Source organism: Cupressus sempervirens, chromosome 10, assembly GCF_028749045.1.
Source record: "Cupressus sempervirens isolate cs-2001-9-10 chromosome 10, ASM2874904v1, whole genome shotgun sequence".
Classification (NCBI taxonomy): domain Eukaryota; kingdom Viridiplantae; phylum Streptophyta; class Pinopsida; order Cupressales; family Cupressaceae; genus Cupressus; species Cupressus sempervirens.
Genome location: NC_143127.1, coordinates 994,731,621 through 994,752,627, shown reverse-complemented (window position 1 = coordinate 994,752,627; position 21,007 = coordinate 994,731,621). Strand labels below are relative to the sequence as shown.

Below are 21,007 nucleotides of genomic sequence, written 5' to 3'. Positions count from 1 at the left end.
TTCATGTGAACCTCAACAGCTATATTTTAAATTAGGTCAAAAATTGGGATATAACAGGGAAGACACTCAAACCATATCCCAACCAAACCTAAATCACCTAAGCCCAAAATGTATTGGAATGACAAGAATCTCGCATCGATAAATAAGGAAAAGTGAAGCAAGGGAGACCCGAAAAAGACACAAAGTGGGAGTCTTAAAAAATTGATGAGAAGTGAGTCACCTAGGGGCTATCTCGACAAGTAATTGGATAAGATTGCAATGAATGCCAACAACTACAAACTTAAAAGGGATACACTGAAAGTTGGCAACATGATTCAACTCAAATTCTTGTAACTCTAGTATTTGATAAATCTCTTCCTCAATTTCATTTTGCACCCTCATATTCAACTATCCCAGAGTGACTAAATGTTGCATATTCACCTGTATCTGCTCTTGCTCCAACATTGTTTCTTTGTGACTTTCCTTAAGGATGGAAATCTTTGGCTCTATTATTTCTTCAACTAACATTGGCTTGAGCGATTTTTGAAACTAAAGATTGGTTTTTGCAAGAGTTCTTTGTTCCTCGTTGCTTGATTGTCAAACTTCTTGGAAAGCATTGTTACCCTTATTATCATGCACTATTAGTGCAATTTGGTCTTGTGACAAGCTTCTTTTGCTGGTTCCAAAGCTTTCTCCTCTAATAATATCAAATTCTTGCACATTGGTTGTGGTGCTATCATTGGTCTCTGCCACTTATACGGAAGCCTTTTCTTTGCTCATTTGACCTCTTCTTTGGCCTCTCTTGTTGTGTGATGCTTTTCCCTTTTCTAGACTATTTTTTCTCTGGTTCAACTTCTATCCAAACTTCAGATGATTGCTCAACCTTACTATCTTGTGGCTTTGGGTCTCCCATCTAGTCGTGAGCCATGAGAACATCGTTTACCTTGCTGGTGAAGGGTGCTCCCCTTAATACCTTAAACACATAACAGGAACAAAGAAGTAATAACAATTTGCGAGAACAAAATATGGGCCTCTTATTATCACTGCAAATGCGGAATTACAGAATTCAGAATTACAATATGCTCTCCCACATGGGTGCCTTCATTACAGTAATTTGCAAGACAAATTTGTGAACTATCACCCAAAGTTGTACTAGACAATGTTCAGACATTTCTTAAATAGGCAATTTTATGCTGCCCGGGAAGGTTCTAGCCACTAAAACTTAATACCTAGGGTTGACAAACCCTAAAAATATATATAGAGTCAGCCAAATACATTCTTGACATTTATTTTGGAATTTTTGGTCGGCCAACTTCGGAAGGCCATAACTCTCAAAATGTTGCTCTGAATGGTTGTTATAACCATATTTCAGAAACCTCGGCTTCTAATCTACAAGCTTGGATTCGTGAAAGCGCCCATCCGTTGAATTTTCGGGCCTCATCCGGCCCACATTTAGGCCTTCAATGGCGAACCTGAAGTTTTTATAACAAAATTGCACACTGTAATGTCCCCTTTTATTGTAACTAGGAAATTAGGGACAATTACTTTGAGTTCTCTTTCCTTGATTTGAATTTGAACGACAATTTTACCTTTGGGGATGATATATATAACTATTGTTTTAGCAATATATAATAATTATTCCATATGGCTAATATTGATACTTCTACCGTCTCTAATTAGTCAATGAGGAATATGTTGAGTGAAATGATCTTCAATATTTGTATCAATAAAATAAACTCTTAGATCTCCGACTTGGTAGTTAGAGATGTATTATAATATTGTTCTATAATCACTTATAATGATTGCATTACTGTCTCTATTAAAATCTTTTGAATCATACAAATAGTTTACACTAATTTCTTATAGTATTACTTTCTGTGTCTTTATATCGCTTATGGAATTCTAAATGAGTTGCTTTGTGTAATTATTTTTGATTGCCCCAATAGTCTTATCTCAGGTCTTATTTTGTATGTTTGCAACTAGTAAATACCAAATGATGGATGTTCTACGAGTAGGCCAAGAATGAGTAATCGACAGATATAAGTCTTTCTATGTCTATCTGATTAAGAATTCTTATAATATGGATAGAGTCATCTCTATTTGAATGTAATAAGACTTTTGTAATAGTCTATCTTCCTATGATTTGTGCTCATTAATATATAGCACCTAGGGTCTATCTTCCTTGTTTTATATAAGATATTCTCTGACTCAGAACATAATCTATTGAACAAAATCTGAATATCGATAGTTGAAAGTTAATGTAACTATCCGTTGTATCTTCCTCGCTAGTGCATGCCACCCGCTCTTCCTCTTTCCTTTTCAATTACACGATTTGGATTCCTTTTAGTATCTTGTAATCAGAGACGACCTCTTCATTAGGGATGAGGCACCTCTTTACCAGTGTACTCATTATTTTCTTATTAAGAGTTCAATAGTCAATATTACAATAGTTACTAACTACATTGATTATTATCAATCCTTATTTTAGCTAATCCATCAATATTATGTAGCCCATTTGATCCTAACGTTTAGCCCTATAATCTTTGTCTTCTCAATGTAATAAGCCAGTGTCTATAGTTGGAAAATGTATCGATTATATTTTCATGATACCGATAAGAATATTGATAATAATAATTAGTATCGAATTCGAGTAAATAATTTCTTCATCAATTATGCTCAGTTCCTCAATATTGACTCCTTAAGACGGTATTCTGATCTAGATAATATTCTTGTCCATAGTGCTCATGTTCTATAGTGTCATAGAAAGAATCCCTATCAACTAGGAGTATTTCGAAGAGTCTACAATGATGGACGTCGTAATGGAGTGCAAACATAAAAATCTTGTTTAGAATATCCATAGTATTGATGGTTTGACTTTCATTCAATTCCATTGATGGCTTAGTATGCTTGAAATAATTGAAATCCTACATCTTGGTTTAGAGTATATATATAGATGTGATAGAAGAACTAGGCTTTCTACCTGTATGGCCAAGCATTAATCCAATACAATATGGAAGATAAATTATATTTGTTATCTCTATCTCATAATTAGTCATCTTAGAATACTATTTTAATAAATTATTATCTTTATTGTTATATGTGTATATTATATATATTATATTATATTAATAATAGATTGTATTTTATTGATTTAACAGCATATGATATTATATAATTATGTAGCAATATTATTATATAAATATTGTTTTAGTAATAATCAGTTATATTTATTTTTTAGTGTCATTGTTTTAATTAATTTGACCTCTGAGATTGGGGATATCACACACATGAAAAATCCGCAATAAATCCATGAATACACATGATATGGCACTGAGCCTCAATTAGTAGCCTGCTATATCCAAGATGAATATCCACCTCTTAAATTAGGACATTTTGAGCTCATATGATTGACTTACTAAGTAGCAAGCCTCCACAGACATCAACTCTGCATTAAGACAATCCTTATTCAAAGAAATGAAATGAAATAGTTTTGGTTGATGTAAGATTGCTCATACACTCAGGATGCTCTTGCATCAAACACCCAGGGTAATTTGAGAAGTGACCCCGTCATGTCTTAGGGATTTAGAGGAAAACCAAGACGGTTAACCTCCTCCCTTGCTAGCCATGATGAATCTTCTGGTGGCCTCCCTTTCCATTTGCCCAGGTATTCTTCATAAGTTTTTTTCCTTGTACTTTTTCCAACACGACTGTCCAGTATCTCTTCAATCTCCTTTGTAGCCAAACTAGCTGTTGGAATAGTCCACTGTGCTTCTGCAAGTTCTTCCTCATCACCTCCTTCATACTACTCTGTCAAATCTAAAATGTTGAATACTAGTGAAATATTCTATTCAGCAAGCAACTCCACTTCATAAGCATTTCCAGAATCATGCTTTCTCACTATCTTGCATTGTCCAAACTTCTTCATTTTCATCTTATTATATGCACCCATTGGAAAATGCTCCTTTCTTAAATGAACCATGACTTCATCTCCAATCTGAAATTCCTTATACCTTCTTTTCACATCTGCCTTAGCTTTGTACTATGTATTCATCTTTATAATGTGCTTCCTCGCTTCCTCATGGATGTTCTTCAAATGTTCAACAAATTCTTCTGCTTCAGCACTACTTATCTCTCGTTTATCCAATGGTCGCAATTCAGAAGGATTTTTGGGACTACTTCCATATACAATTTGGAATGGTGATTTACCAATACTCCTATTGATAGAGTTATTATATGAAAATTCTGCTTGTGGTAAAATCATATCCTATCCTTTTGGCTTGTCTCCAACGAAACATCTCAGCAAATTTCCCAAACTACAATTCACAAATTTTGTCTATCCATCAGTTTGTGGACGATGTGATCACAACACTTATCAGTCCACCATCAATGATCACATCACAACACTTATCTTCACATTTGCACTTGGTGCAAAACAAACTCCTCCTTTGATCAGGTTCATTCTCACCACTCAGCAGGATTCTTCTGTTAACTAGGACTTCTCCTCTTTCAGCATCTTCAAAATGTGATGATCATGCATCTTCATCAACATGTACAACTTTGGCTTGGCCTTCTTTTTTTCGATCTATCCTTCCTTGGCGTTGGGAACATTCAAATACTCTATGCCCTTCTTTTCCATAGTGGAAGCATTTTCCAAGAAAACCTCTTCTTCCAGATCCTTGCCCTCGCCCTCTTTCTCTTCCTCTCTGATCTCCATTTTTTTGATCATGGAAACGATTGGAATCATTACCCTCTGGTTCTGACTGCTACCGCTTGCCTCATCCTTGTTCTTTTGATCATCATTTTGGCCTCCATAAGACTGCCTGTTGGATCTTCCACTGCGACCTCTTCCACTATTCTTGTTGTCAAGTTGGGTATTAGGTGTCTGATATACTGATGAATTGAATAGAAAGGGCTACTAATGCAATAAGTAATGTATCAATTTTTATGAGAGTTCCTAAATGTATGGGAGGGAAAGTACTTGGATCAAATATGAGTGTCTTTTAATGTGGAATTTCTCAAATTCTTTTTGTTTGTTTGTTAAATCAAGCAATGCGCAATATGGAAATAGTTTTGTATTAAAATTGCATGTTTTAGTTAGTTGCTATTCTGGTGTTCTTGAAATTTCAGCAGTGTCAAAATTGATTTGAATTCCATGAATATCAATGAAAAAGTCCAAATAGAGCCAGTGAATCTAATTGAACTAGAGATGGAACTTATGACCGTAATTGAACTTAAGTGAATTTCTGCAAATCTGATCTTTTATAAAGGAGTCCCTCTCTTTGTAATTGTCTTCTTAATTTATTTGTTTAATACTTTCAGTTTTTCTTAATTTATTTTGCAGGTAATGTCAATTAAGATGGGTCTTTGGAACACCTTCCTAGAGTTCAATAAAGAGGAAAGCATTGTGACTGGAGATGCTTATTCTAGAAAAGCAGCGCAAGTTCAAGATGTTGAGGACAAATGCCACTTTGTGGGTGTTAAAAAGGGTAAATTTTGTAACTTACAGAAGTAAATAGTCAGTCAAAATATGTCCTTTTTCTGTGTTAAAAAATTCACAGTGTTTAGTATTTTGTAGAGTTATATGGATGTGTCTTCTATGATATTGAATATTGAAATGATCTGGGTTTGTGCTACATTGTCATACTCTCTGATGACTATCTATATTGGCAACATTATGATGCTCAAAGATTGTGGAAATATGACATTTGTTGATTCTGTTCTATTCTTTTAGTTGTAATGCATTACTAGATGATGCTTTACTATGAAAGCATGGACATTAATTTTTTTAATACAACTTGCTATATATTGTATATGGAAGTCTTGTGCCACTGTACATCTTAGGTGGATGTTTGAACCTAATATTTGCATTTATTGTACTTGTGTATTAGGTAATGTATATAGAACGTTTATATATTATCGATTGTAGGCTATACACTATTGTAAGTTTTAATGGCATAGGTGATGTTTGGGGTTATATGTAATCTTTGCAATAAATTCTAAGTTTCCTTTTATGCATCTAATTTTATTTTTTTGATAGGATTAAGTTCTCATGAATTAGTTCAACAAGTTATAAAGTTTTTTGAAGTCAATTCTATTGAGAATGCAGGAGGGAGAGATATAGAAAGAGAGGGTCAATTGATTTTGTTGAGAGAAATTTGGCACTGTGAAAGGTGGCTTGTGATTCAATTTGTTGTCCAGGACTTTGCATGCTTAGGGTTTGGAGATTTCCTTAGTTTCCTTGAAACTAACCTTTCTGAGTTCCCTTAGAAAATAAGGAAAATATTGACAGCCCATGAATATAGAGACTCACCGCTGATGGCTTATGTTGCAAATAACCAACTCTTAGGATTTTTGTCTCAAGATGTATGGGACCTTGGTGATGATATGACACTTACTAAAGAAGAAATTAGTGTTTTATTGCATAATTAGTTTCCATTTATCAACTTTGAGATGTCAGACAATGATTCTATTGAAGAACTAATCATTTGTATCACAAAATTTCAATATTAGTCTCATAAGATAAATATAGGGTATTATGTTGCACTACTAGCACAAAGCAGCTTAATTGAAAAGTGGAGATCTAACTCACATGGTAGTGGATATGCTACAGAGTTTTTGCCAATAACTAGGATACTAGGTCACATGACCAGTGATGATGCTATGAAATGCCTGCTTAAAGCTCCTATGCTATCAGATCTTGAGGAGTGGTCTCATTGGGATCTTGTATTTGCTCCTACTCTTGGGCCAATATTGAGCTGGTTGGAGAAAAAAGCAACCAGTGATAATTTGATTTGTCTTGTGACAAGGAATGGAAAAGTGCTCTGAATTGATGGTTTAGCAACATTGGATGAATTCTTGGCAGCTGTGATGAAGGGCTGTGCAAAGGCAACTGCAATACAATTTGTTTCCATTATGGCTCTTTTTGGAGGTATGCAACATGCTCCTATTGCACTGATGAAATCACATGCTTCCAGGGGAATAGATGTGTTGGTGAAGAATTTTGTAGAGCAATTTGAACATGCAAGTAGTCTAGATATGGAGAAAATGAATTATAATTGCAAAAATGTTTTGGTTAGAGAGAGAAACTTTGGCTTTGATTCTGGTCAGACTGAAGCTTTACAAAATTCTCATATTTCTATAAAGATGACACAAGAAAAACATTATGTGAAACCACAAAACAATGAAAACATTGAGAAAACTACCCAGGTTATGAGGGTCATGGCCAGATTTATATTGAGTTTCCTTGGACATCTACCTCCAGAGCTCTGGAGTTTTGCTGGTGAGGTATTCTTGTCAGGATTGGGTACATTAGCAGCAGCTCCCTCTCAAATAATTTTGCATGAATGTGTTGTCTCCAATGAGTGTATTATGTTGCATGAAACTAGGTTTTCTATTGGCATTGTTGAGTGGATTAATGATTATCAAGATTTCTCTCTCAATGCATCACATGCTGTGGAAGCCTTCCTAGAATGCCAAGTGAGAAAAAAAAATATGCAGAAAAGCGGACAATATGATACAGAATGTGAATCTAAAACTAATCAGTTGGAAGGAAGTCATTGCTTAGACCTGAATGTGATTGAGAGAAAGGAAAAATCACCCAAAAAATTGAAATCAGAAGTTATGAATGATCCTGCTATTTTACAAACCAAGCTCATTTCTAGTGTTATATGTATACCTAGAAATGAAGGATCATTTAGTCAAGAAGACCATGCAAAAGAAGTTATTAAGGCCATCCGATGTGAAGAGTTTGGGCTAGAATTGGAGCTCCAGTGTAATGAGTCAAACCTGCTCAAAAGACAACATGCTCGATTGGGCCATGCTCTGCATTGCCTGTCCCAGGAGCTGTATTCCCAGGATTCTCATTTTCTTCTTGAATTGGTATCTAACCTTACACCGACTAGCATTGGAAGGAATTGAGATGAAATCATTTTTAATATTTGTTTGTGGCTACTATAGTGTGATCCTCCTTAGAGTTATGAAATAGTGATCATTTGGAGTTCTTTACAAGTTTTGCATCATTTGAAATTTTAAAGATTGCAGGTAGACATAAAAACTGAATCTCCTACAGATGCAAACAAGATATTCTTTTCACAATAGTCCATAGATTTCTATAGAAATAGGATATAACTAACAAGTGAAAGCATGTGATGTGCCTTTCCTAATTTGGCCTAGAATCACAATTGTAACAAATTAGGGCTAGGGTTACACCTTATCAAGTAAGTTGTCTCTTCAAATAGTGTCATCGAGGGTTTGAATCTTGCAATCAGAACATAAGAAACATAGACACATGTATAATATACACATTTATTATTAGGATATAGTCCATAACTCATGATATTCATATAGTATCTATACCATCATTTCAAACATTGGATAAGAAGCATGATAGGTCCACTTGAAACCATACCACACTAGGCCGAAGAGAAGAACTTTGAGTTTTGACTCGCTTGCTCTTGGTGGTAGGTAGCATGTACATCCACTTGTGAACCTTACCTAGTGTTTACCGTATAGGGTAAAAGGATAATTAACACATGTAGTATAGCATGATATAATGTAGAACAGATACTTTATTCATATACGCAATATGCTTATTACAATAACTCTAATGATGATGATTACAATGATGATTCAAAGTCCATTTCGGACGGTGTACATATACTTTCTCGAAGGGGTGACTCAACTGTCATGCGCCCATTCGGATACTATTCTACCTATCGGCTACAATATAGATTTTACTGAAAACATCATCCCCCCAAAAAGAAAAGTCATCTCCGGATGACAATTACAAAATATCTGAGACAGATTAACAAAATGGACTACATTAACTGACTAACTATAACAAAATAGATCTATTTCCATCACATCACATTCACATTCCTCCCGTGCCTGTACCAAACTGGTCTCCAAAAACATGTTGCATCTATAGCCTTTGTGAACACACAATACTATCTCCTTAGCCAAGCTGACCTTGATAACCACCTGTGCCGCCTTCTCTGCTTCCAACGCTTGGGTACACTGAGCCAAGTGTCGCTCTATTGCCTCCAACTAGATGATCAGTTCCTCCCAAGGTCTTTGTGCATCCACCAAGATAGCCTCACATCCAACACCTACTCCGAGTGCCTCAAAGCGTAGCACTCCTCTTGAAAGGCTTGCTCCAGTGCTCTCTCCACCTTTGGCATACAAACACTCCATGCCTGCAGTAGCTCCAGGTCTCATTAACTGGTCACACTTCCCACAACTAATAACTGAACTGACTGAGGATCTAGGGGCTATCGCCCCCAGTGGGGTCGAGGGGCAGCGCTATTGAACAATATTAGCACACAAAAGTCCATGGAACATACCATTTTTGTGATTTTCTTCCAATTCCATACTCTTTCAGCCAACTGCTTATGTTTTACTACCTTTTTGTCTTTCCCTTCCCTTTGGTATCATACGTTACTCATTTTGAATTGTTTTGATTTGTCGTCATTTTTTTTTTTTTTTTCAGAGAACCTCCTATCGCCCTTCTTCTGTGTTGTATGGCAGTCCTTCCTTCTAGTTCGTATGATATACTCATGTGTCGGCCATATGGCCAATAGCATATGGTACATAGCTACTCAATCTTCCACTATTCTGACCCGATTCATATGGCATATTTACCTCTTATAATAGGTCGTGTCATGCTCTATCCAAGCCATACGAACTTCTGTCTCCCTGTTGTATCACTTTCTAGTGTCGTACAATTTGCATCTTTCCTTCTGTGAGCACCGTACGGTTAGCATATTCCTCCTAGTGAACTCCGTACGATGTTTTCTTTTCAAGATCTATTTTGATGGTAGCTGACCTCCTTTCTATCATATGGCCGTATGGTCGAGCCCCTTCCTCACACACCCGTACAGTGACTTGCTCTTTCTTTGCTTGCTGAATTGTACAATTGTTGTCTCTCTTTCCTTGATAGTCGTACAGTTCCAAATATGCCTTTTCCTCCAAGGTTGTATGGTCTCTATCAATATCCTTTGTGTTTGTGATTTCCCCTTATGAATTCGTATGGTGTGTATCTTCTGAGTTTATACGGGCCGTACGGTGTCCTCTAATTAGATAAATAAAAACAAAATGGTATCTGCTCTGAAATATTCTATGTTTAAACATAAACGATTGCTTAATTTACATATATACATTAATATTTATTATTTATTCTCAGTTGTTCATCGACGGAGGTGCGTTATTTCTTTCATGACAGACTTTTAGCTTTGACCCATTCACTGCATCGGCTACTTCCTTCCTGTTGAGCGTCCATGATTTTATTGCTCTGTTATCGCCCACTTTATATGGCCCGACCCACTTTATTTTAAATCTAACTAGTCTGATCTCGTTGCGCCTCTTATACTTCAAAACTAATTGTCCCAATTGGAATGTGTTCAACTTTGAGTGCTTTTCGTGCCATGCCTTTTGCCTTTTCTATGTAACCTTCATGGCCCATACCATGAATTCTGTCGGCTGCCACTCCTTGCTGTCAATAACTATATTCTTGATTCTAGAACCTTCACTCCATACAACTATAGTTTTTATCAAGCCCTTCCTCTTTGTTCCCTGTGCAGACCGTACGATGTGTTTTCCTTGCTGTGGGCACCTTTCTACTATATCTGTGGTGCGGTGTAACCTTTTCTTTCTGCGTGGTCTATTCACCGTGTACCGTATGGTGGAATCTTTCCTTTTGCTAGGTTTGTACAGTATGTTATTCCCTTTAGCTTCATCCATAACTGCCTTTCCTTCTTTTGCTTCTCTGTATTCTTTCAGACATTCATTTTCCTTTCCTTTCTCACCTTCGTCAACCCTTAACATATTACAGCTCGAAAAGAGCTTGTAATCCTCCATCTACCAGTGGAATAGGCCATTCACTGAGTCTAGGTCATCATCATTCAATCCTCCTTCTAATCTCAATACCCCTTCTTCATCTGGTTCCATTCTCTTTTTTCCTTCATCATCACTCTCTCCTTTTGAGTCTGATGACGTTGCCTCCTCCCCCACCATCTGTGTGTGTAGGTCAATTATGAATCTTCTACCTCCGCATTCCATGGATAGGGTGTTTCGTTTCCAGTTATGTTTTACGTTTTCTTGCACCAACCAACCTCGTCCAAGGATAGCGTCATACCCTCTTCTTTTCAATAGAATGACCACAAAATCTAGTAAAAATGGTTGTTGCATGCCAATCGTTACCGATTGTGCCATCAAAGTTCTCAATGGTTTGATCTTGTGCTAATTCACCATGAGTAACTGAAATGTAGGTGGCCAAAGTGTAGGTTTTCCTAACCTCTTCCATATATCTTCCAGTAACACGTTCACGCCTGACCCTCCGTCCATAATTGTGTCTGTCAGTACAGTGCCTAGAATGCCCATCTCAACTACTGCCGAATGCCTTCCTATCGTAAGTGCCAATAGCATCGGGTCTATTGCCGTTGTTCGATTACTATCCCTTCCTGTTTCCTCTATCATTCTTGGGAGTGGTGTCATATTCATAATAGCCTTTCACAATTGTGGCATTGTGAGAAGGTCATTTAATTTAATAGGAACTTATGTTTGCATTATCTGACTTATCATGTTTTGTTCCACTAAGTTCCTTTCCGAAGTTTCGGCAATCTCTTTTACTTGTGATTTCCCTATTTTCATCTGCCTTTTTAACTCTATTTGTGCTTTTGGTAACCTCTCCTTCTCTTCTTCTGCATCAGGGTATTTCACTTTCTTCACCTACTCAAGTGTGACCGCCAGTACCTTCTCATCACATGTTTCAATGCTTAATAGATTTATGCCTTGCTTTGGGCATTTTGAATCCTCATGGTCCCTCGAACCACACCATCTGTAGTGTAGCTATGGTGTCTCTTTTGTAGTACAGTCTCTAGCGAAGTGGCCCTAGAGATTGCACGCATGACACTGTATCATTGGCCATCCACTCGCATCGTACTGTATTCAACTCCGGCCTCCATTATTATTGTTGTTGTTATTGCCACCCCTTCCGTGTCTATTAAGTTACATCATTGTTTGTGTTATTTCTGGTGGACACTTTCTACGTCAGTAACACCTGTTGGTGTCCTTTTGATTTCATGTTAAACAAACACTCCTTTAGGGAATGTCTCGCAACCTAGCAGATGTCACAAAACTGTTTCTTCGGGCATGAGCCCTTTGTATGCCCATCCTCTTTACAGTCTGTGCACTACAGTTCTCCCTTTACTGTGTCTGGGTTTTTTTTCAAATTCTTAAATTATTTCGTCATTCTGAGCATATCTTTCTATAATGCTCGAGCTTTCTTGTTCGATTCTTTGTCACTACTGCTACTTTTGGATGACAAATCATCTGAATCCAATGACTTATGCTTTTTCTTCTTACTTGTCTTCTATTCGCTTTCCAAATTCATCGCACGACGCGGGTGGTACAATCTTCATCTTCTTTTTTAGAGCCAACCGTAGCCCCTCCAAAAACCATTGTTTCTTCAATCCATCCGCTGGTTGACTTTCCATCTTCCCAACCAGCTCTTTCAGCTGTCTAGCATAGGCCCAAATTGTTTCATTCTTTCCTTGCTTGGTGCTATATATCTTTGCTATTATTTCATTATTGTCCCATAGCAATCGAAACTCTGCTATGAATTCTTTTCTAATGTCCACTCATGTAGTCAATTTTTGAGGGTTGGCGTCCAAAAACCAATTAGTTGCTACACCCCGTAGGGTTGCTGGGAACTATTTGACCCTATCATCCTCGTCCGTCATGCCATTTGATGTCCATATGGTTTCGCACGTCTTGCAATGTTTGACTGGGTTTGCTGTTCCATCACCATTAAACTTCAGTAATTTTTCTTTAGGACTTGCCATTGCTACTTTCTTCTAATTCTTTGGTACTTGTGTACCCGCACTGTTTTTGGCACCCGCGCTATTTTGAGCACCTGTGTTGTTCTGCACAGCTATGTTGCTTCGATCAACTATCTTGCTTCCAACAACTGCGTTGCCTGGTGAAAGGTCTTCTTTAAGTGAAGTTGTTCGATTCTCTGCCTATATCTGTTCGTCGGGTGTGTCAGGAACAAAGAGTTCACTCCACACTTGTACTCCCTCAACACTTTGAGCCATGCGAGTTGCTTCCCTTTCGTTCGGATACTCTACCCTTGGCGTATATAGGTTGAGGAACTCCTCCCTTGTTTCTTCCACCAAATTTAATTGTTGTCGAGTCTCCTCCAGTAATTCCTCGGCTCTCCTTGGCCTACTAGGTGAGTGCACTTCCTCTGTCTATGCCGCTTCACCCCCTTGGTGCCCGTCGGCAATCTGCTGAAGCTTCTGTTTGCACCCCATCTGCTGTGCTAAAATTAAAACTTCTTGTGCTGTACGTATTTCATCCTTGTCTTTTACCTTGTTCTTATCCTTGTTAAGCAAATTTGGCATTAATCTTCATAACATTCCTTCGTTCCAAGTTTGTCTGGCAACAACGCTAAATGTTTACCGTACAGGGTAAAAGGATTATTAACACATGTAGTATAGTACGATATAACGCAAATTAGATACTTTATTCATGTACACAATATGCTTATTACAATAACTCCAATGATGATGATTACAATGATGATTCAAAGTCCATTTCAAATGGTGTACATATAGATTTTACCGACAGCACCTAGTGGGATGCTTGTATTTTCTTTCTCTATCCATGCTTCATTTAGTAGCCATCATTATAGGGTTGGAGAGGAGATAATGGAGGTTCCTTGATTGTCCTGTATAAGCTCAAGAGCAGAGCTTTGGCCCTCTTGGGTCCAGTGCTAGGGCACACGGATATCTATCTGAGGTCCCTACGTAGATGACAATCCTCATTATTACTCTTTCCTCATGTAATGACGGAAGTTTACAAATAGATTATTGATACACACATTCTATATCAAATCATTAATTAATCGATTATTAGATGAGGATAATAAATTGATACATACATTCTATATAAAGATAATTGATAAACAAATAATGCTTAGGAATGATAATAACACAAGAGTGATTGATAGATTATTAGATGCAATAATAACAGTTTTGAAATGGTGTGGATTTTATCTTATCGTTTGATTGCTGCAATTGCTTTTTATCTGATGATTGCAATTGGTATGGTATTCCTGATTTTTGAGTCTTCTCATTGTTGCTGATTGTTGTGTCCTCTTCTTCCTCGATGATTCCTATAGTTATATTCTTCAACCATTCCCTTGATGATTATACTTGTATTTGTATAATATAAAATGGTGATCAATGGTAAATCACCACACCACACATACATTGGAAGGGCCCCTAAAATGTATCCCTTTTAGACTAAAACTAATTAGACAACCCAAGTAGAGGAAGGAGTGCCAATGCAAGATCTAGCGGCAAATAATGTAAAGAAAAGTAAACACTCATACAATGATAGACAACAAGATATCAGATCTAGTGTACCAAATTAAGTGCTATGAAAAAATAATGATAAGGATATACTCACCTTGAGGACTAGTAGAGGAATCAACTTTAGATTTGTAGAAACCCTGTCAAAATGTGTTGGAACTGGAAACTGATTTGGATCTGGAGCTATTAGAATATTATAATGTTTCTTTAATGGTCATCTTATCTACTTTGTAGCTCACGATTGTTTCTTTTAGAAACATCTTATTTGTAAATCTATATAAGGAGTTTTCATGTCCTTTAATTTATACAATCACAACAACATCGATTTACCGTAATATAGTGTAAGAGCAAGTCGATGTGATTTCATAAAATTTGGTGAATTTTTTAAGAAAAAATTGGGACTTTTTTGTTTGGATTTTTTTTTTCAATTTTTGAAAGAAAAATCGTAAGAGGTATTTTATGAAAATAGTGTGGTTCTTTAAAGATTTTTGTTGAAAATCACAATCCTGTTTGAAGGTTTTGATCGTGCAATTCCTTGGTTTCAGCAAGTCTCTGATTTTCCAAGGTTGTGTGTTGTGATAGAGCCCAAAATTCTAGGCTCCATTTGTGCAAAATTGATACAAATCAATACCAAGTATTTGAAGATATTTCTAAATACCTCTACATTCTCACAATGAATGGATATAGTATATTCTTGCTAGAGATGATGAAAAAACTCAGGAGACTCAGATTGAAGGGATTGTAAAAGTGGTGTAATTTATAACAACAGTTGATTAGAGAAAAGAATATATAAACAGATTTCATGTACATATGACAGTCAAATATATGAAGATAAGAATGCAAACACAGATGACTCTACAACAGTTCAATCAAGGTCAATGATGGATGAATTCAGCAAAACTACAATAAGAACAATAAAAGTATATGAAATTCAAACTTGGCACATCACCATATATACTAAAAAATAGTTTGAATTCACTATCTGTTGGCAGAGATTTTGGTACAACATTAGTGACAGAGATGAAGTGGAGATCGTGCAATGCCAGCATGCCAAAGGTGTTTCCATATTGAAAACAGAAGCAAGCAAATATTGAAGTGATTATGTCAGAATATAAGCATTTAGTAATATATTCTAAAGCAACACTGCACGAGGATGTTGGCCATAGTCGAAGTCCAATATACCTGCAACATTGGCAATCACACACTACTATCTACAGCACATCTTCTACTGTGTGACATAACTAAGTGACTACTGTGACTCATCCTTCGCAGCAATACAGAAGTTTGAGGGTTAGAAATAAAGGATAATCTACAATAGCATGTGATTTAGATAGAGATAAATATGGATCAATCTGATTCAAATTGCACTTTATTAATGGTATCTGAAGTTCCAATACTGATAGCTATCATAAAATATGGAGATTCTGCAAACTATAGTGATGTCTTGGGATGTATATCCTACAGCCAGCAGCGAAGCAAATTAATCACAGAAGAAGAGTAGAAGCAAAGAAGATGTTTAAACCCTTATATATACACGAGATATTAGAGTGTAGTGACTACAATCACAGTGATACGCTGATGTCAACCAATAATTGGCGAGTTGTGACAGACTTAATGAATTATATTTCACGAAAGGAAATACTTATTAAAGGCAACAATATAAGAGTACATTAAGAAATTTTTTAGAGGATGAGCAGTGATTCAGTCCCTACATCCATGGGACAATTAACGGCATTTGTGACAATGTTTTCAAACATAAAGTTGAAGTGTGATCACAGATTGTGTGCAATCCAAGTTTAATAGATATTCATCCATGAGAAAACACATATGGACCAAGAGAGATTTTATTAACCATACTTTAGCGGACACTTGGAGTTAGTGGATTGAAGCTTCAATAGCATGGTGGAGATTATTACAGTCAGAATCAATACCATTAAAAGGCAAATCATGAAAATAAAACAAGGAGCCTTTGTGAGTTTTATATGTGCAAAGAACAAACAATCTATATCATATCAAGAGCATTGTGAAGTCAACAATTATGAGCAATGGATGTTAATTTGCATGGTTTCTCATCAAACATGGAGGAGGTGCTTTGCACAGATGAAGACATGGAAAAGCCATTGAGAGTCATAGCATGTATTCATGAACCTCGATAGACTTCAGTTTGAAGATATGTGATGCCATGTTACCCTTAAAACTGGAGCAGTCAATGTGGTCAGGGATGAAGAATTGGTAGCGATGAAACAAATGTCAACAATGCCACTATCTTGGAGATTAGTGTGATAGTATTCATTGTAAGCCAAAGTAATTAATAGACGATTACAAAATTCATATAATAATAATAGTGTTGTGATTATATTTTCTTAATGAAGAGATGCAATAATGTTATAAGAGATGTCTTTTTACCAAAAAACATAGCTCTTTGAAATTAAAAGACACACACACAAATATATATATAGATGGGTATTTGTTAGAATAAAAAAAAGAAACAAGATAGGATAATAGTTTCATTGTAAGCCAAAGTAATTAATTGACGATTACAAAATTCGTATAATAATAGGGTCGCAACTATATTTTCTTAATGAAGAGATGCGATAATTTTATAAAAGATATCTTTTTACCAAAAGACACAACTCTTTGAAATTAAAACACACACACACACACACATATATGGGTATTTGTTTGAATAAAAAAAAGAAACAAGATATTCGAACAAGACATTCGACAAGAAAAAGGAGATATATTTATTTGTAAGGAGGAATAAGGAGTTTAAAGCATGACTTTGTAATATAAATTTAAATATTATATTTCAATAATAAATAAAATGTCATTTGTTTACTTAAAAGGAATGGAGATTTAAACTGTAGTTGATTCATCCCTTATAATTATCTTTAAATTCTGTAAGCAATTTAAAAGTCAAATAAGTGGACTGGGCTATTTATGGCATTTTAAACTCGATCATCCTAGATATAATGAATATTAAATTGTTTCCATATTTATGTCCAGTTTGTCTCCCTACCTTAGGAGTTAAAGTGCAATCTCGACTAGTTTAAAATTGTGTATATATACTTGATCCGTCACGTCTGGATTATTAAATTGTTTCTAGGTAAAGTGCATAGAACTTTATAAAGTTTTAAGTGATAATCTTCGTTGTAGTTGACTTTGTTTCCTGAATAAGCTAAGGCACTGCTGGTCATTTAAAGTCATTGAATTGTAGTTATTGGATCTATATTCGAAATCATAAATCCATATACTTCCTTCTTGCAAACATCAAATCAATTATTGATAACATTATACAAAACATTTAATCAATTCAAACATTCAACACTTAGCCATTTTAAGCACTCATTATTGAATTTCACTTTGATCGAGTTGGAGGAACTTGCCAATCAGAGAGCTCGCAAAGGTTAAATTCACTATAGAAAAGCTTTGGATCAAGTGATCAGGTTTGGAGTAAAGGTTTACCCATCTAGGTTTAGCGAAGCTCGAAGTGTGGGGTAATTGAAGTCATTCTCCTTCATTGGCCATAACTGATTATGGAATCCTATTTGAGAATTGGCAAGCTCTTGGATTTCCAATCTGTGGTTTTGGGACCCAATAGATTGGCAACTCTATTGGGGAGAGTTGCTCACTATATATATATATATATATATTAGAATCAGAGAGCAGTTGTATCAGTTTGATTGAAAGTGTACTCTGCTAGAAGCAAGAACCCAGAAGATCATCAAATCAATATATTCCTTGAAAGAGGTAGCGACTCTATTCAATAAAGTTTCAGTTGGTAGCTCTGCTGAGGGAGAAGACTCAGAAGGAGACGATGGATAGTGTTGGTTCCCAAAAATACAGATTGAAATACTACAAGTCTTGCCAACTCGATGTTGGGATATCCAACCAGTTATGGCCAACTTGATGGAACTGAATGATGAAATCCAAGTTCTTTGCACTTCTAGCTCTGCAAGGCCAAGGCAGGTGCACTTGATCCTGAATCGCTTGAATCCAAGATTATATAATAGTGATGCATCTCAAAATTGGGAATCGAATTTGCATATCGGGAGCGCTGGATAAATAGAGTGGCCGTGAGAGTAGAAGTTTCATTCATCTGCTGGTGCAAGAGTTTTACCAAAATAATACCCCATGGGGACATAGTATCCTCTTTCTTGTTCATGTCTCATCAATATGCCCAAATTGCAGACACCTAATACCTGTGCATCATACTTCCTTTGTCACCGTTCAAAAGCTGAAATTCATTGTTTTATGTATATCCCTGCAATAAAGTTAGATGAATGTTAGATGCGAAAATGAGTTTAGAATCAATAATCGCAAGGGAGGAGCGTTTATATCCCATGGTCTTAGAAAAAGTGCATGAGCGCTATTTGTATGTTCTTGAAGGCTCAGAACTGATTTTGAAGGATGACACAAATTACCCTCTGGATGAGAGAGTTCACATTCCTCCAAAATTCTAACAGAACTCAACACTTTGCGATACATTTAACACACAATACCTTCACTACTATTGCTCTATCACCAGATAATGGCTTTGAGGGTGAGTTCATTAACACAACAAATCCTTCGTCAAGTTTAAGATAAACAGTTCTTGTAAAAACATCTATTTGATCATTATAGGAAGGTTTCAACATCTCTATATTATTTCAGTCTGAACATGATACGTTTGAAACAAACTTTTGCAAGTAAGAGCATACTTTTTTTTAGACCTCAGCACAATATACTTTTTCCCATATATGAAAGATCCCCAATCCTGGTGACCTTGGAAATTGATGCTTGTTCCAAAATTCGAGATTTTGACCAGAATTTTGTACCTCTAAATAGACTTTAGAGAATTCTGATTTCTTTTTGGCTTTTCCTCATTATCAAGTTTTTAGGTGTTTTTAAAGATATATGCAAGTAAATGACAAATAACAAACAACTTTGAACTAAGAATGATGAGCAGCATTCAAATATTGAAAACACTTAACAATCTAGAAATGATTCAAATCATACGAGGAATAATATTCAGATTTTTGCAGTCAAAGAAATGAATATATCAAATGGATTTGCTGCTGTCTACTATGAACCTGATGCTAGCTGTAGAAGGGTTTTACAATCACAAAAGATGGACAGCTTGCTGTCACAAACCCCTATATGACCTCCAAACTGCAAAACGTGGTTGTTAATAAGGAATGGCACCCACAATACAAGTCTGAGCTGCCTCTGGAAGAAATGCCCAAGTTGGAATAGGGTGGCTGCCTAGCTGAATGTGATGTTTACTTCTGATAAATGGTACTATGAAGAATGTCGATCCTTGCCATGGAGAATAGTACCTTCCAACTCCAGTTTGCGTCCCAACACTCTAGAGTTAGGGTTTTTCATCCCAAGCCTCTGAATTGCTCCACTAGAGAAATTTCCAATCTCACAAGTTTCAAATGTGAAAAGATACTCCACAATTAGGTCTTCATCTCCTTATAACTCCTCCCAAGTACAAATCAAACCCTAAATGAGAATTACACTTTGCACTTTATAATAAAATAACATTTTCCCAAATAAAGGCGTCCAAGCTATAGGAAAAACATTACTTAAATATAATGTTATAACTCAGCACCAAAAAGTCTTCGGATAGTGAAAATAGTTTATAATAATTCAAGACCTTTCCAATGAGCTATAACACAAGGGCACTCCGAAATGGCTATATAAATAGCCTTATTATAAATTATTTAAATGCTAACTTAGGAAATATTTAATTATATTAAAATATTCCCCATTTTTCCTCTGAAAGTTCAAACAAACAAAATAAACGTGAAACTAGCCATGTCACTTGTCTGTGACTAATACCAGACAAGATGGGTCAACTAGCAGTCTCTTCCGTATAATCTAGGGATGCTCCTAGAAACTAGGGAACACACCCTACCATCTTCAAACTGAAACCATGGAATGGTCCCATGGAACCTCACATCTGGAAATTGACACATCCTCTTAAAATGTAGGGATACCTCCTAAAATCAAGGAACTACACACAACTAGCTCCCAACTACCTGTAAAGTCAAGCCCGGTCACTGAATATCCTGTATGAGTCTTTATTCACAATTGCTAGCCTACGAGACCCCCATGATAGGCTAACTCACATAACTCTACTAGTTAGACTAAAGAGGGGACATGACAAAATAACAGGCAGTTGCTTTATATGTTCCTGCTTTGATATTGTAACCATAATTTTGTTATATTGTCATTACATGTTTGATTATATGTTGCAATTGTAGTTAATACCATAAAGATAATCACTAATGCACTGATGTGTTCATATTGGCAATAGATTCAAGAGACTTGTAATGTCCCTGGTTCTTGGTTTTCGAATTTCTAGGCTGACAACCTGCAATTGTAATAATTCTCAATACATTATATAACACATTATTCTTATTAAGTTTTAAAATATAAATTCTATTTGATAAATTAACATATCTTTCTTAATAAGAGTTTGCAATCAGATGCTTAGCTCCTGGGGGAGAGCTTCCTAGGGCTCCCGAATGGGAACAACTCTACACTAAGTGTCTTTGTTTTGCATATGGATGCTTGATCAAGGCATCCATCCTTCTTAGGAGAGAGAATTTAACTCCTAAGCTTGGTGATCTAACAGAAGTAGATTCACCTTATTTTTTCAATCATTA

General features: G+C 36.1%; 1 pseudogene across 1 annotated transcript in view; it reads left to right on the top strand.

Annotated features, from left to right (window-relative positions):
- Positions 1-5,185: 5,185 nt before the first annotated feature.
- The window catches only part of LOC149537308 (protein NO VEIN-like), a 106,131-nt pseudogene continuing 90,309 nt past the window's right edge, over positions 5,186-21,007 (top strand). The window contains exons 1-3 of the transcript XR_016357709.1: positions 5,186-5,200; positions 5,321-5,465; positions 6,017-7,857. The product of XR_016357709.1 is annotated as a protein NO VEIN-like (transcript). The remainder of the gene's footprint in view (positions 5,201-5,320; positions 5,466-6,016; positions 7,858-21,007) is intronic.